At 43.4% G+C, this 13,102-nt stretch overlaps 1 protein-coding gene across 2 annotated transcripts in view; it reads left to right on the forward strand.

The window, feature by feature from the left end:
- Window positions 1-13,102, forward strand: part of ndst1b (N-deacetylase/N-sulfotransferase (heparan glucosaminyl) 1b) — a 33,014-nt gene that overhangs the window by 1,472 nt on the left and 18,440 nt on the right. Inside the window, exon 2 of one of the 2 annotated variants that reach the window (XM_007908159.2) lies at window positions 983-1,120. The gene's annotated coding sequence lies outside the window, so the exon portion shown is untranslated. Of the gene's footprint in view, window positions 1-904; window positions 1,121-13,102 lie in introns of those variants that run through there. The other variant, XM_007908157.2, reaches the window with a different exon arrangement.

Here is a 13,102-nt window from a genome sequence, read left to right on the forward strand (position 1 = left end):
TGAAGTTGTGCCATAATGTAACCTGTTAACGGAGGCTTCGTGCCTCTTTCCTTGTCCAATCGGGTTCCTGCCGGTTGGAAATGGCTGCTTTGTAATCAGGTTTATCAGGTTATCAACAGGAAATACCTTTCAGAATGTGCTGTGATTGAATCATTCCCACCCCCTCGTTCCAGCCGGTTCATCAGAACCCAAAATATCTTCCCTTCTCCCTCCCCACAATCGCTTTTGTTTCTCTTTGTGGGCTGGCAGGGTCAGTGACCTCAGCCCGCTGGGCATCTGTGGATTAACTACTCAAAAAGAGAGGCTTTTATTTATTATGTGGGGTCGGGGTAGAGAGGGGAGGGGAGGGTGAGTGGGGGTAGAGGAGGGCAGCGTAGAGGGGTGGGGAGGGGCAGGGGACTTCATCCTAGAATTTTTTGTAGCAGAAAAGTTACTTGGGAGATTATTCTGCATTGTGCCAACAGGCTGTGGGACGCTGCCGCGCGCAATTGGCTGCCGCGTTTCGCCCACAAAATACACAGTCACTACACTTTGCAGTATATCCTGTGAAGCGCTTTGAGATGTCACGCGAGAGGACTTGAGTTCGGTTCCCAGCAGGGCGAAACGGTGGGCAAGTTTCCTGACTCCACGCACCTTGGCGGGTCGCTTTTCCGGGGGTAATAATCCCTTGGAAAAAAAATTGATGACTCAATCCCGACTGTGTGGGGGCGGGGGGAGTGGGGTGGGTGGTGGGGGGGGGAGACGCTGCCGTGTTTCGCTCACAAAATACAGTCAATTCACTTTACAATATATTCTGTGAAGCGCTTTGAGACGTCTCGACGACGCTATAAGGGGTTGTGTCAAATGCCAGGACTCTGAGTATTAAGAAAAGGGTGTGTAGTGATGAAATAGTTAATCTCGAGGATCTTATCGTCGCTGCAAAGATGCCCTCTAGTGAGTGTTGTGGTTCAGCTTCTGCTCTTTCTCTTTGTGCGGAGAACAGGCCCTCAGAGCTGGGGAGAGGAGAGGGAGAGCGAGAGAGAGAGAGAGACAGAGCTTAACCACAGGAATTGGAAGCCAAGGATATAACCAAACCCAGAGTGGCCGCGACTTAAAACATCAAGTTGTTCTTCAATGGTCGGTGAGTACATGTCCTTCTCCATTGCTGCTGCTGGAGCGTGTGTGTGTGTGTGTGTGTGCGCGCGCTGTGTGTGTGTTCTTCAGGGCCCGTATTAGCCTCTCGGTCTCTACAGAAAGAAGCGCAGTGAGTGAGCTGAGCCTCGAGGTGGTCTGAAATGGGATGATCTTCAACTGGAAACACTAAGGGAAGAGGCAGCGTGAAAAAAGGGAGGAAAGGGTTTGAGGTGGACAGAGCGAGGGAAAGGCAGCGGGGTAGGGGGGAGGGAAGGGAAGGGAAAAGGTAGCCTGGGAGGTTGCAGATCACAGCACAGTTGGTTCTGTGTGATCCAGTGAGTTAGCCTTCGTCCAGCCCAGCATCTCACCTCACCTCAACAACCAGACATGGACACCCACACATACTGACACACACACACACACACACACGGGGAGCTGGCGGAGAAAAGATATTGAGGATTATATAATGAGCTCTGACTGAGCCAGAGATGTCATTTTGGAAAAATTGCGCGTGTGTGTGTGTGTCTGCATTTGTGTGTGTGTGTCTGCGCCCGTGTGTGTCTGGGTGTTTGTGTGTGTTTAGATCTGTAAAGCACTCGTGTTGATTAATCACACGATTTGAATGCACAAGGTAGAAAACATAGACGGGCTGCACTAGAAATAACTGTCGATGGTGGGAAAGGATTTCTCTGCAGTCTGTGGTCTCCCATTCATCATCATCATCATAATGATAATAATAATACTCCTTGCGTTTTATATCACGTCTTCGAGACGTCTCAAAGCGCTTCGCACTTTACTGTAAGGTGAACTGACTGTATTCATCTGAATTCTGCTGAAATCCTGGTTAGTCCCCACCCCCCCCCCACCCACCCCTCTCCCCAGTGCAGCATTTTCTTTGCTTTTCCTCCTCAGGTTTCCACGCTGTTTGATCCTGTGCTTTATGATGTTCTTAGTCTTATGTTCGGTGTCAATGGAGCTCTGAGCAAATTGATTTGGGCTTTGCAGTTTACTAATTGATGTCCAGGGTGGGGCACTGTGATACAGTGAGGTACCCCATCCGATCGAAATTAACAGCATTTTCTCCTGCGTCACATCCAACCCTTCTTCACGACTCGTTATTAATAATATAACTATAATAATCCTTGCCTTTGATGCAGAGCCTTATCATGTCGTTGAGATGTCTCAAAGCGCTTCTCAGTATATAATAATCCCTCAAGAAAAAAAACAATAATAATTTGGTCACTCCAATCCACGAACTGTTTGTCGGACGCTGCTGTGTGCAATTGGCTGCCGCATTTCGCCCTCAAAATATACAGTCAATTCACTTTACAGTATATTCTGTGAAGCGCTTTGAGACGTCTCGAAGATATGAAAAGCGCTGTATCAAATGCAAGGATTATTATTATTATATACTGTAAAGTGGAGTGACTATGTATTTTGTGGGCAAAACACAGCAGCCAATAACAAAAATAATAATAATAGTTTGGTCACTCAATCCACAACTGTTTGTGGGACTGTCTGCCGTGCTCCCCAAAAAACATACAGTCACTACATTTTACACTATGTTCTGTGAAGAGCTTTGAGATATCTCAACGATGTGATAAGGCGCTATATCAAATGCACAGATTATTATTATTGTTTCTATTACGGGCCACAGGTTCTATGTATCTCACTGTAGGGGTACCTGCTTTAAAGACACCTCTATCGATGGCCTGAATGGTATCTAGAGGCAGTTTCATCTCATTCACTGACAATCCTTTGCCGGCAGTGAAGGTTTCATACTCTACATGAGGTTGAGCTATTGAATGTATTAGCGTGTGCAATCCATCACTTCTCCTCACACAAATAACTGCCTGTTCAAGCTGTGAGTGGTATTGTTCTGAGATTCATTCATTTCTATCTATTTTCCATCCATTTCATATTTAGTGGGAGTGACTGAGACATGGGTTGTGCTGTGAGTTTCCCAACAGAAAGAGACAAAGCCTCATACAGAGCAGCACTGAGATGGATTCTGTGCATTTCTTGTGAATGTAGATAAAGGTTCACCTGTGACTTCACTCAGTATAAAATAATAGTAATAATATAATAATAATCATCCTTGCTTTGGACATAGAGCCTTATCACATCTTCGAGACGTCTCAAAGCGCTTCACAGAATATATGGTAACTCAGTGTTGACATAAAGCATAGGAACATAGGAAAAAATAATAATAATACTTTGATCATTCAATCCACGGCTGTTTGTGGGACACTTGGTTGCAGTGTTTCACCCAGAACATATACAGTCAGTTCACTTTACAGAATATTTTGTGAAGCACTTTGAGACGTTTCAAAGACGTGATGAGGCGCTGTATCAAAGGCGAGGATTATTATTATTATTAAGTGCTAGACGAGAATAGACCGAGGTCTAGTCTGCCTTCTACCATCCTGGTAGTCAGATGCTAACAATAATACACATGTTGATATAAATTATTTCTGTATGGATTACTCTGCAGCAGTATGAAGCTTCGGGAACATTAGATCCACAGTTGTCTGGGTCTTCCAAGCCATACTCCACTCCCTGTGTGTCATGTCTCAAATGACTGATACACTGTATTCCCCAATATGATTTTACTAAAAGAAATTATCTTAATTTGCGTAAAAGCACTACTTGTTGTTCTGAACTGGCTGCTTTGGGGAAAAAGGAATTCTAGTCAGAAATTCCTTGTGTCCTTCTAACAAAGGACGGAATGAATGAAATGCTCTGGCTACAAACCTGAGCCATATGAGGCTAAATACATCATTGTTCACTTCTGTCCTGAGGGCTGTTAAACACAGACAATGAAATCTCAACACACCACAGCACAGCGGGAAAGTCAGCTTCACTACAGAGACTTCCTTCATCGTGGTCAATGTGGAGATCCTCAAACAAGCTCTGGGCAAGAGAAATGTCCCATCAAACTAGACACTGAGATCTGAAAGGCCTCCATGTGACCTATGTGTGGACAGTGTGTGTGTGTGTGTGTGTACAGTGTGTAAGTGTACTGTGTATGTGTGCAGTACGTGTGTGTATAATGTGTGTGTATACAGTGTCTGTGTGTGTACAGTGTGCGTGTATACAGTGTGTGTACTGTTTGTGTACAGTGTGCGTGTATACAGTGTGTGTACTGTTTGTGTACAGTGTGCGTGTATACAGTGTGTGTACTGTTTGTGTACCCATTTCTGGGATAACTGACATGACTTTACAGACACCTGTTGGGCAGGATTTAGTTTTACTCTGTTTCCCTTGTGTTTCTGACACTCAAGCTCTGTGTTTACTTATTATTTGTGTCAATGTTTTTATTGTGTTCTTTCCCTTTCCTCGCATTTGATTTGGAAAATATTGTGGAATTCCGTCCATTCCGCATCATTTTCAGACCGCAGTTTGAAATGAAGAGAAGCTGTGAAAGTCGTAAATACTTAATGAATTTAGGTTGAAAGCACTGTGGTCTCTCAGCCCTTCTTTCTCTTAATGTGTGTGATAATAACTGTGTGATCGGGGGGAGGGGGGGGGGGGAGGCTTGACATGTCATGACAATGACAACACAATTAATTGGAAATGATCGTTTGTTTCTACTTCTCAATAGTTTATTCCCAACCTTTCAGCAGCCGAATAAACTGCCAGTTTTTGCTGCGTAGTATTCACTGCCTTTCAAAGCACAACAACAACAACTTGCATTGACACAGCGCCCTTCGTGAGGGACAGAGATTCCAGAGCACTTAACAGTGACAGAGCGCAACACCGAGCTGGGGGGAGGGAGGGAGGAGGTGACTGGACGCTGTCAAAGAGGAAGGTCTTCAGTCGATGGTGTAAAAGAGGAGGAGGGGGCGAGGCGGGGGGATTGGGGGGGGAGAGAGTTCCAAAGCTTCACGTCACTGTCTTTGTTGCAGGTTTTGAGAAGTTTCAATATGATAAAAGATGCAATCATAAAATCCAACTATTTATTAGTTTATTTTCTTTTGTTATCCAGGCTTTTCGGGACTAGATATTGACCTACAAATCCAATTTACGAAACAACAATAATTTATTGGATACATGTAATACTATTAATAATAATACTAATCCTTGCATTTGATCCCATCAATGAGGCGTCTCAAAGCGCTTCACTGACTGTACTGTAAAGTGAATTGACTGTGTATTTTGTGGGCGAAACGCAGCAGCCAATTGCGCACAGCAGCGTCCCCCACAAACAGTCGCTGTAAAAAGAAATTTTAAAAACACATTTTAAAAAGAAATCAGTCTTTATAAAAATATGAAATGTGGTTTGAAGTAAAGGTGAAGTTAACTTCACTTTCTGTTGGGGGTAGAAGTTTTGTGGAATCACACATAATGTGGGTGAATTTTAGACTGTGTGTGATTTTGCTGCAGCTACAGAGCAGTGAGCCGTTAGCTTTGTACTTTCAGAAAATACTTTGAAAGTTTAATTAAGACTCGTTTATTTTACTTGGCATTTTAATGGGTTGTGTTATCTGTTAATGGGATCTTTAACTCTACCTCTAAATTGAAGATTATTTATTAGAAAATGTTCAATAAAATTGGAGTTTGAATTTTTCCAAGGTTAATTTACAACGTGATATTAATAGGAATCTATAATAACATTTCTCATTTTCATTTTTTTTGTTTTTCTGATAAAAAACGAGTTACTGTAAAACCATGTAGATAATATCTGTTCAATCGGCTTTTGAATAATGCATTTAATTTGAATCGACTTGTTTTCATGGAGTAATGAGATAGTGGGTGTGAAGTATTAACTTATTTAAAGAATTAATTTTGGGCAGAGTAATACCTTTTAGGGTGAATTAATCCCAATGAAAATATTTGTTTTCATTCGGTGACAATAAAACTCTCTTTTGTAGTAAGTCTTCCAGTCCCACTCACTCAGCGAAGTTAAAATTAGATAAGCCTTTTAAAATACGTTGGAAATAACCTTTATTCTCTCGAAATGCGTTACTTTTTTTATCAGCATGAACTCCCACATTGGGAACACATGAACATAGGAATTGCTAAAGAAAATAGATGATTGACTGCTCTGTAGTGAGGAGTTTTTGGACCCTATAACAACACAGGAGCTTGTAATGAGTGCTACATGTTCCACTCAAAATCTGTGCTGTGATGCTTAGCAAATGATCTGACATCAGCCGTCCCTATTGGAAACAAAGACGTTTTCCATACGTTTCTAATCGAATCAGTCGGGTAAAGATATTTTGCTGAATGAGCAAAACGCCACACACGAGTTTCCTGTTCAGTTGGTGCCTTGTGGCCCTGATTATAAAGAAATTCCATTTGCTGAAAGTGGTAATTCACAGACTCGATAGAAACTAATCTGTGGTTTACATTAATCACAGAGTGGGTCAATATCTCTCCACGTCTCCCTGTCATTAACAGGAGTAATTACACCGTCGTTCTCTCTCTCTGTTCGTTAACTGCTGCCAGAGAAAACAAGCCTTCAGAAACGATGGAGACCATTGGAGTGTACTGGTTAGAGCACTAGCCTTGCAAGTGAGAGGACCGGGGTTCGATTCCCGTGTCAGGGTGACACCTTAGGCAGGTTCCCTTACTCCACACACCTCAGTTTACCTAACGGTAAGTAGAAACCTGGTTGTTAATCGATTGGGGGGTAATAATCCCTCCATAAATAAAATATGTGGTCACTCAATCCACGACTGTGTGTGGGACACTGCTGTGCGCAACTGGTTGCCGCGTTTCGCCCACAAAACACACAGTCAATTCACTTTGCAGTGTATTCAGTGAAGCGCTTTGGGACGTCTCAATGATAGAATAAGAGGCTACTTTTAAAATTATTTTATTACTGGTTTATGAATTAGATCCGTGAGTGTATGAAGCCCCATGGATGTTCATGAATAATCTATGATCATTCAGCTGGGCTAGTGATATGTCTGGTGGCCGAGGTTAGGTGGGTTCTCACGTGTACAGTACATAATGGCTCAAGGCTCCTGACCAAATGGGATTTTTTTTTCCCTTTTCTCATTTTAAGCGATATTGCAGATGTTCAACCAATTGAGAGCTAAATGGAGCCTAGCGCAGAACTAATCATGATGCAATTAGCTGGGGTGGCGTAAAGCCCTCTGTCTGTTACTCACGTCTGTGTGAGTCACCCTGAATACAACACCAAACACTTCCTGCAGTTATTATAATAATAGTCCTTGCATTTGATACAGCGCCTGATCACATCTCCGAGACCTCTCAAAGCGCTTCGCAGCATTACACTGTAAAGTGAACTGACTGTGTATTTTGTGGGCGAAACGTGGCAGCCAATTGCGCACAGCAGCGTCCCCACAAACAGACGTGGATTGAGTGACCAAATGCAAAGAGGGGGAAAAACCTCAAAGCTGTACCTTACACATGTTGAGTGGGTTCCTGTGTTGAGGTGGTGACAGCTACAGGCTAAAGCACTTAGAGGATCTCTCACGAAAGGGAATTCTGCTGCTAAACCCACTTGCAGGTTGAAGCTGGGTTGGTAAGCCAAGCTCCAACTGTCAGACACACCCCAGCAGCCGTGCCTGTCGATAAGCTCCGTGTCTCTGTTGGCTTATTCTGTTTCCTGAATGCTCATTCATGTAATTAGGGCAGAATTCGTAGCTGGAACATAGGAACAGGAGCAGGACATTCAGCTCCTTGAGCCTGTTCTGCTATTCTATTAGATCAAGGCTGATCTGTTCCTCAACTCCAATTACCTGCTTTTCCTCCATATCCTTTGAAACCCTGACCTAACAACCATCTATCCTCCTCAGCCTTGAAGATGTGAATGGATCCAGCCATAATCCACAGCCTTTTGGGGGAGGGAGAGAGTTCGAGATTCCCACTAGCCTTCGTGTGGAAAAACTGCCCCTGATTTCACTCCTAAATGGCCTGGTTCTAATTTTAAGATGATGCCCCTTGTTCTGGATTCCCCACCATTCAGTGTCTCTCTGACATCAGACATGAAATGAAATGACTCTCCTCAGAGCTGATACCTGGTGTATCAAATCAAACCTGACTCCAATGGGACTGCTCACCGGTTATGACTGTTTTAGTGAGTGGGCAGAAGTACAGTTGTACATTTGATCGTGTAGATGTAGAATAACATTGAAGGCAAATGCTTTTTGCAAAAGGGTGTTTGTAAACTCGTGATACTACAATTTAACACAGGCTGAGACATGTAGGACCTACAACAACCATTTGACTCCCATTCAACATCTTGCGGTGTTAACAAAAAAACAGTCTTCACAACTGAGTGTCGTATTAAGACGACAATAATCCTACTTCATGTTTAATTCCCCCTGATCTCTGGTCTAATGCAGATTATAGAATTGCTTTGAATAATGCACAGATTTTTTTTCCCCTCCGTGCGTACGATCAGGAGTTAAATCTTTCAGTGTGTTTAACTCTCTGGTGTGGGTTAGTATTCCAGGGAGGTGCACTGTACTTACAGTGTTGTTTTTTTTTGCTGTCTACTTTGGGGGAATCTACATCCAGCTTTGATGTATCTGCGGTGATGCCCTGAATATTGCAGTTTCAGTCAACCAGGCGAGGGTTTGAAGAGCAGGCGAAGCAATCTGTTGGCTTGTGTCTCAGGGCACACACTGTTACACTGCCCACGGTCACTGCTTACAGTTCAAAGAGCTGATTTGAAATATTTACAAGTTCCAATGGTTGATCAACAACAACAATAATAATATTAATCCTTGCATTTGATAACAATAATCCTTGCATTTGATACAGCGCCTTATCAAGTCTTTGAGGACATACTGTCAAGTGAAGTGACCTGTGTATTTTGTGAGCGAAATGCAGCAGCCAGTGACGTGATATTATTAATCTCTGAAATTTGTCCAGAGCCTCAGGTCGTTCGATTGAAGCAACTCCTTTTTGTAAACATGCCGACTGTTGGCTTCCCCCCCCGATGATCCCACAACTATTAGTGTTCTGACGGATCGGTTACTATCTGTAACCGGACATCCCTATATAAAGCAGCTCGTCCCAAACTGGACGCGGCTTGGGGAGGAAAATTAATTTATTCTCAAAGAAAGATTATTGTTGGGTTGTTTATCAGTGGGATCAAACAGCAATGAAGCTCACTAATGGTGAGTGACAGGTGCTCACAGGGAAATATAATACTATTATTAATAATAATAATCCTTGTATTTGATATAACGCCTTATCACATTGTTGAGACATCACAAAGCACTTCACAGAATATATTGTTAAGTGGAGTGACTGTATTCTGTTGGTGAAATAGTAAATGCTGGTGATGTGTGTGAGTGTATGACTGGTAACGAGACAAGAAGCTCACAGTCTATTCTGATGGTTTGGGGCAGGATTCCCCTAAGCAAGTCTGAGGTGCTGTGGTAATTCTTGTTGCGAACTACTGTATAGCTTTTTCAACTCCATTTTGTCCCTGTGTTCAGTGATTCTTACTTGAGTTGTAACAACAGCACAAACCAAAAGTGTAGAGGTTAATGCACTTTGCAAGTGTGAGGACCCGGGTTCGATTCCCGGACAGGGCAAAAAAAGGACAGTTTCCTCCGGGCAAAAACATTCAGTCACTCAATCCACAGCTGTTTGCGGGACACTGCCGGGCGCAATTGGCTGCTGCATTTCGCCCACAAAATACACAGTCACTCCACTTTACAGTATTTTCTGACATCTCGACAACGTGTTAAGGCGCTGTATCGAATGCAAGGATTATTTATTTATTATTATTATTATATCAAAAGGAAAAACAAATACAGATCAAAGGTCTTGAATCTTGCAAAGGGGTTGTTCCAGAAGGATTGTTTGTGTGAGCGCACCTCCCCATGGCCTGGCTCTCTGGTGTGAGGTGGAAGGAAGGAAATGATAGACTGTGAGAGCCTGGTTGCTGAGTGCCAGGCTGCCACCTCATTAATGGCCATCAGATTCTCTGTGCCTCTGCTCTCAGAGAGTCTCCTGTCTGAGCGCTGACAGCTTAGCTTTCATCCTCACACTGGCATAAGCAAAAGCAATTACACAGATTTATTCAACAAATAAATATTGTGTGTGTGTGTGTGTGTGACTGTATGTGTGTTTGTGTGTGTGGCTGCATATGTTGTGTGTTGGTGTGCGTACGTGCGTGTGTGTCTGTATGTGTGCTGTGTGTGTGTTTGTGTGTCTGCATGTGTGTTGTGTGTGTTTGTGTGCGAGTGTATGTGTCTGTCTGTGCGTTTGTGTGCGAGTGTGTCTGTATGTGTGTTGTGTGTGTTTGTGTGCGAGTGTGCGTGTCTGTATGTGTGTTTGTGCGTATGTATCTGTATGTGTTGTGTGTGTTTGTGTGCGTGTGTCTGTATGTGTGTTGTGTGTGTGTGTGTGTGTGTTGCTTTGTATTGAAGGCACTGGTTTGGATATCCATACTTCAGAGCTTAAAATTTCATCTGCCGGGATCAAAGCAGCATTAGGAATTCTAGCTGCTGAATTATTCAGACAGTAATGGCTCGGCTGTGATGTGAAGATAAATCATATGTGAACCATTATCAAAGCCACAGGAGGCTGTGAACTCGGAGCAGTGTGTTAGGACTGTGCAGTGACAGGGACACTGTGGAGGCTCAGAGAACGCGCTTCCAGCTGGTAAATATTAATCTCCACATTTTGGGTTTCCTCTTCCTTATCTTATCTTCTCCTTTTCTCTCGTGATCATTTTTTTTTCTGTTTCGCTTTGTCAGCAGGACTCCCGCTCTGCGCCACTCATGTTGTGGAGACTTGCAGTGTGTTGTTAGGGCACTCGCCTCGCAAGGGAGAGGACCCGGGTTCGATTCCCGTTTGGCAGGGCAAAACCTTCGGCAAGTTCCCCTACTCCCCATGCCTCTGTTTCCCCAGCATTACATAGGTTGTTAGTCGATTGGTGGATCACTTTCCGGGGATAATAAACCCTCCAAAAAAGAATGTAGTCACTCAATCCACGATTGTTTGTGGGACGCTCGCTGCCGTGCACAATTGGCAGCCGCGTTTCACCCACAAAATATACAGTCACTACACTTTACAGTGTATTCTGTGAAGCACTTGAGACGTCTCAACGACGTGATAAGGCGCTGTATCAAACACCAGGTTTATTCCATTATTATTACGATAAGGATTATTGTGGATTTAGCTGCAGTAAATGGGAGTGAATTGCAGACACGCACACACATTCTCAAGCGCCCCTTGTGTACGTACAAGTCAACCCAAAATGTGCCTCATTAATTCATCCCCTGACATCCATTATATTCATTACATCCTGTTGAGCACTGAAAAAATAGGATAAGCCCTGAAAATGTTCTTCATTTCTCTGAAAATACATCGACAGGAAATTCTTGCTATGAATATTGTACGGTGAATATTTCCTCCGATCCCACAGAGACTCACTGTGTCTGAGACGTGTGGAGAGATCTCAGCGTCAGGTACAGAACAGCAATATAGTGGTTACTACACTTTACAGGATATTCTGTGAAGTGCTCTGGGACGTCTCGACGACGTGATAAGGCGCTGTATGAAATGCAAGGATTATTCTTAATGTAATAAGTTACAAGAACATGTGTAAATTCTGGCACAAGGCACCTACTTGCAGCAATATCATTTACAGGTGGTGTGAGTTTGGGTTTGGGTGTGGGTGTGGGTACAATCTGAACAGTTGCTCAGCTGTGAGAATGTCCATCACTAGAGTCACAGAGGAGGGAGGCTGAAGGCTGTGAATCCAAGACAAAAGCAGCTGTTGTTTTCTTGAAGGTTCTGCTGTTGTTGGGCTCGTTCTCTGCTTTTAGTGAGTCTGAGTGAGTGAGTGAAGACACGACTGGCTGGTGGAGGTGAGAGGCATTGCCAAGACGTTCCACATCTCACAGCTGCCTCCCAGCCCTCCGCAGGCCCTGATGTTTCTCTGCTCTCAGCTCCCAGAACACAGCTGTCAGGAGCCCTGTCAGGAGCCCTCTCAGCCTCACAGCTAATCATTTTGGCTCCAATCGTTTAGCTTTTAAGAGAACAATTCTAGGAGACGAGTTCTGAAGTGTCGGAGCCAAGGATTATGTCTGTTGCACCATTTCGGTCTTTAACGGTCATAACTGCCCTCTATGGCTGTGAAGCATCTGTTTGCAAATGTAATTATGTCTCAGCTTCTCTCCTGGGCCACATTTATTGTTGTTATTATTATTATTATTATCAGAGTCGGGTCCCAGTGGCTCGGTTTCTAAGGAGAGACGTCTGTTCTCCACACCCATCGGCCAATATTTCAACCTCATCCAAAATAACAATCCTTCCATTTGATTTAGCGCCTCATCATGTCTTCGAGACGTTTCAAAGCGCTTCACTGTAAAGTGAATTGACTGTACCTTTTGTGGGCGTTTTCAGACAGAAACTCCACCATAACTGCAGCTATGGTGGTTACACAGCCCGTTGCTGTGTGTTAGCCGCTCTGGTCTTCCCCGTTGTCTCATTTTCCAAGTATGAAGAGTTGTTGTCTGTAAATGTATCTGCATATTACAGTAAAGAACCAGTGTTTGTCATCTCTCCCCTGTCTGTGGGGATTATTGTCATTTTACTGCTGGCATTTTGCATGTATTTAAATTTCTGTTCCTCTTTCCCCTTGAATTTCCCCAAGATTGCCAACAAAATACACTCGCTGCACTTTACTCCAACGACAGCAACAACAGTTTGCATTTACATAGCGTCCTCACTCGGGGTGGCGTCTCAGAGCGCTTGAAGATGTGCTCCCAGTAAAGCTTTGAGATTTGCTCCCAGTAAAGCTGTTAGATGTGCTCCCAATGTAAAAGGCGCTGTATCATATGCAAGGATTATTATTAATTCAAGTGATTTTTAAACTTGTTTTGTGTTTCACGTATATCTTTATGTTTCAGACTCTTGGACACTATTTCGCCCACAAAATATACAGTCGATTCACTTTACAGTGTATTCTGTGAAGCACTTTGAGACGTCTCAAAGACGTAATAAAGCGCTGTATCAAATGTGAGGATTATTATTGTAATGAAGCTTA

The sequence above is a fragment of the Callorhinchus milii genome, unplaced genomic scaffold, assembly GCF_018977255.1.
Source record: "Callorhinchus milii isolate IMCB2004 unplaced genomic scaffold, IMCB_Cmil_1.0 Scaffold13, whole genome shotgun sequence".
Lineage (NCBI taxonomy): Eukaryota > Metazoa > Chordata > Chondrichthyes > Chimaeriformes > Callorhinchidae > Callorhinchus > Callorhinchus milii.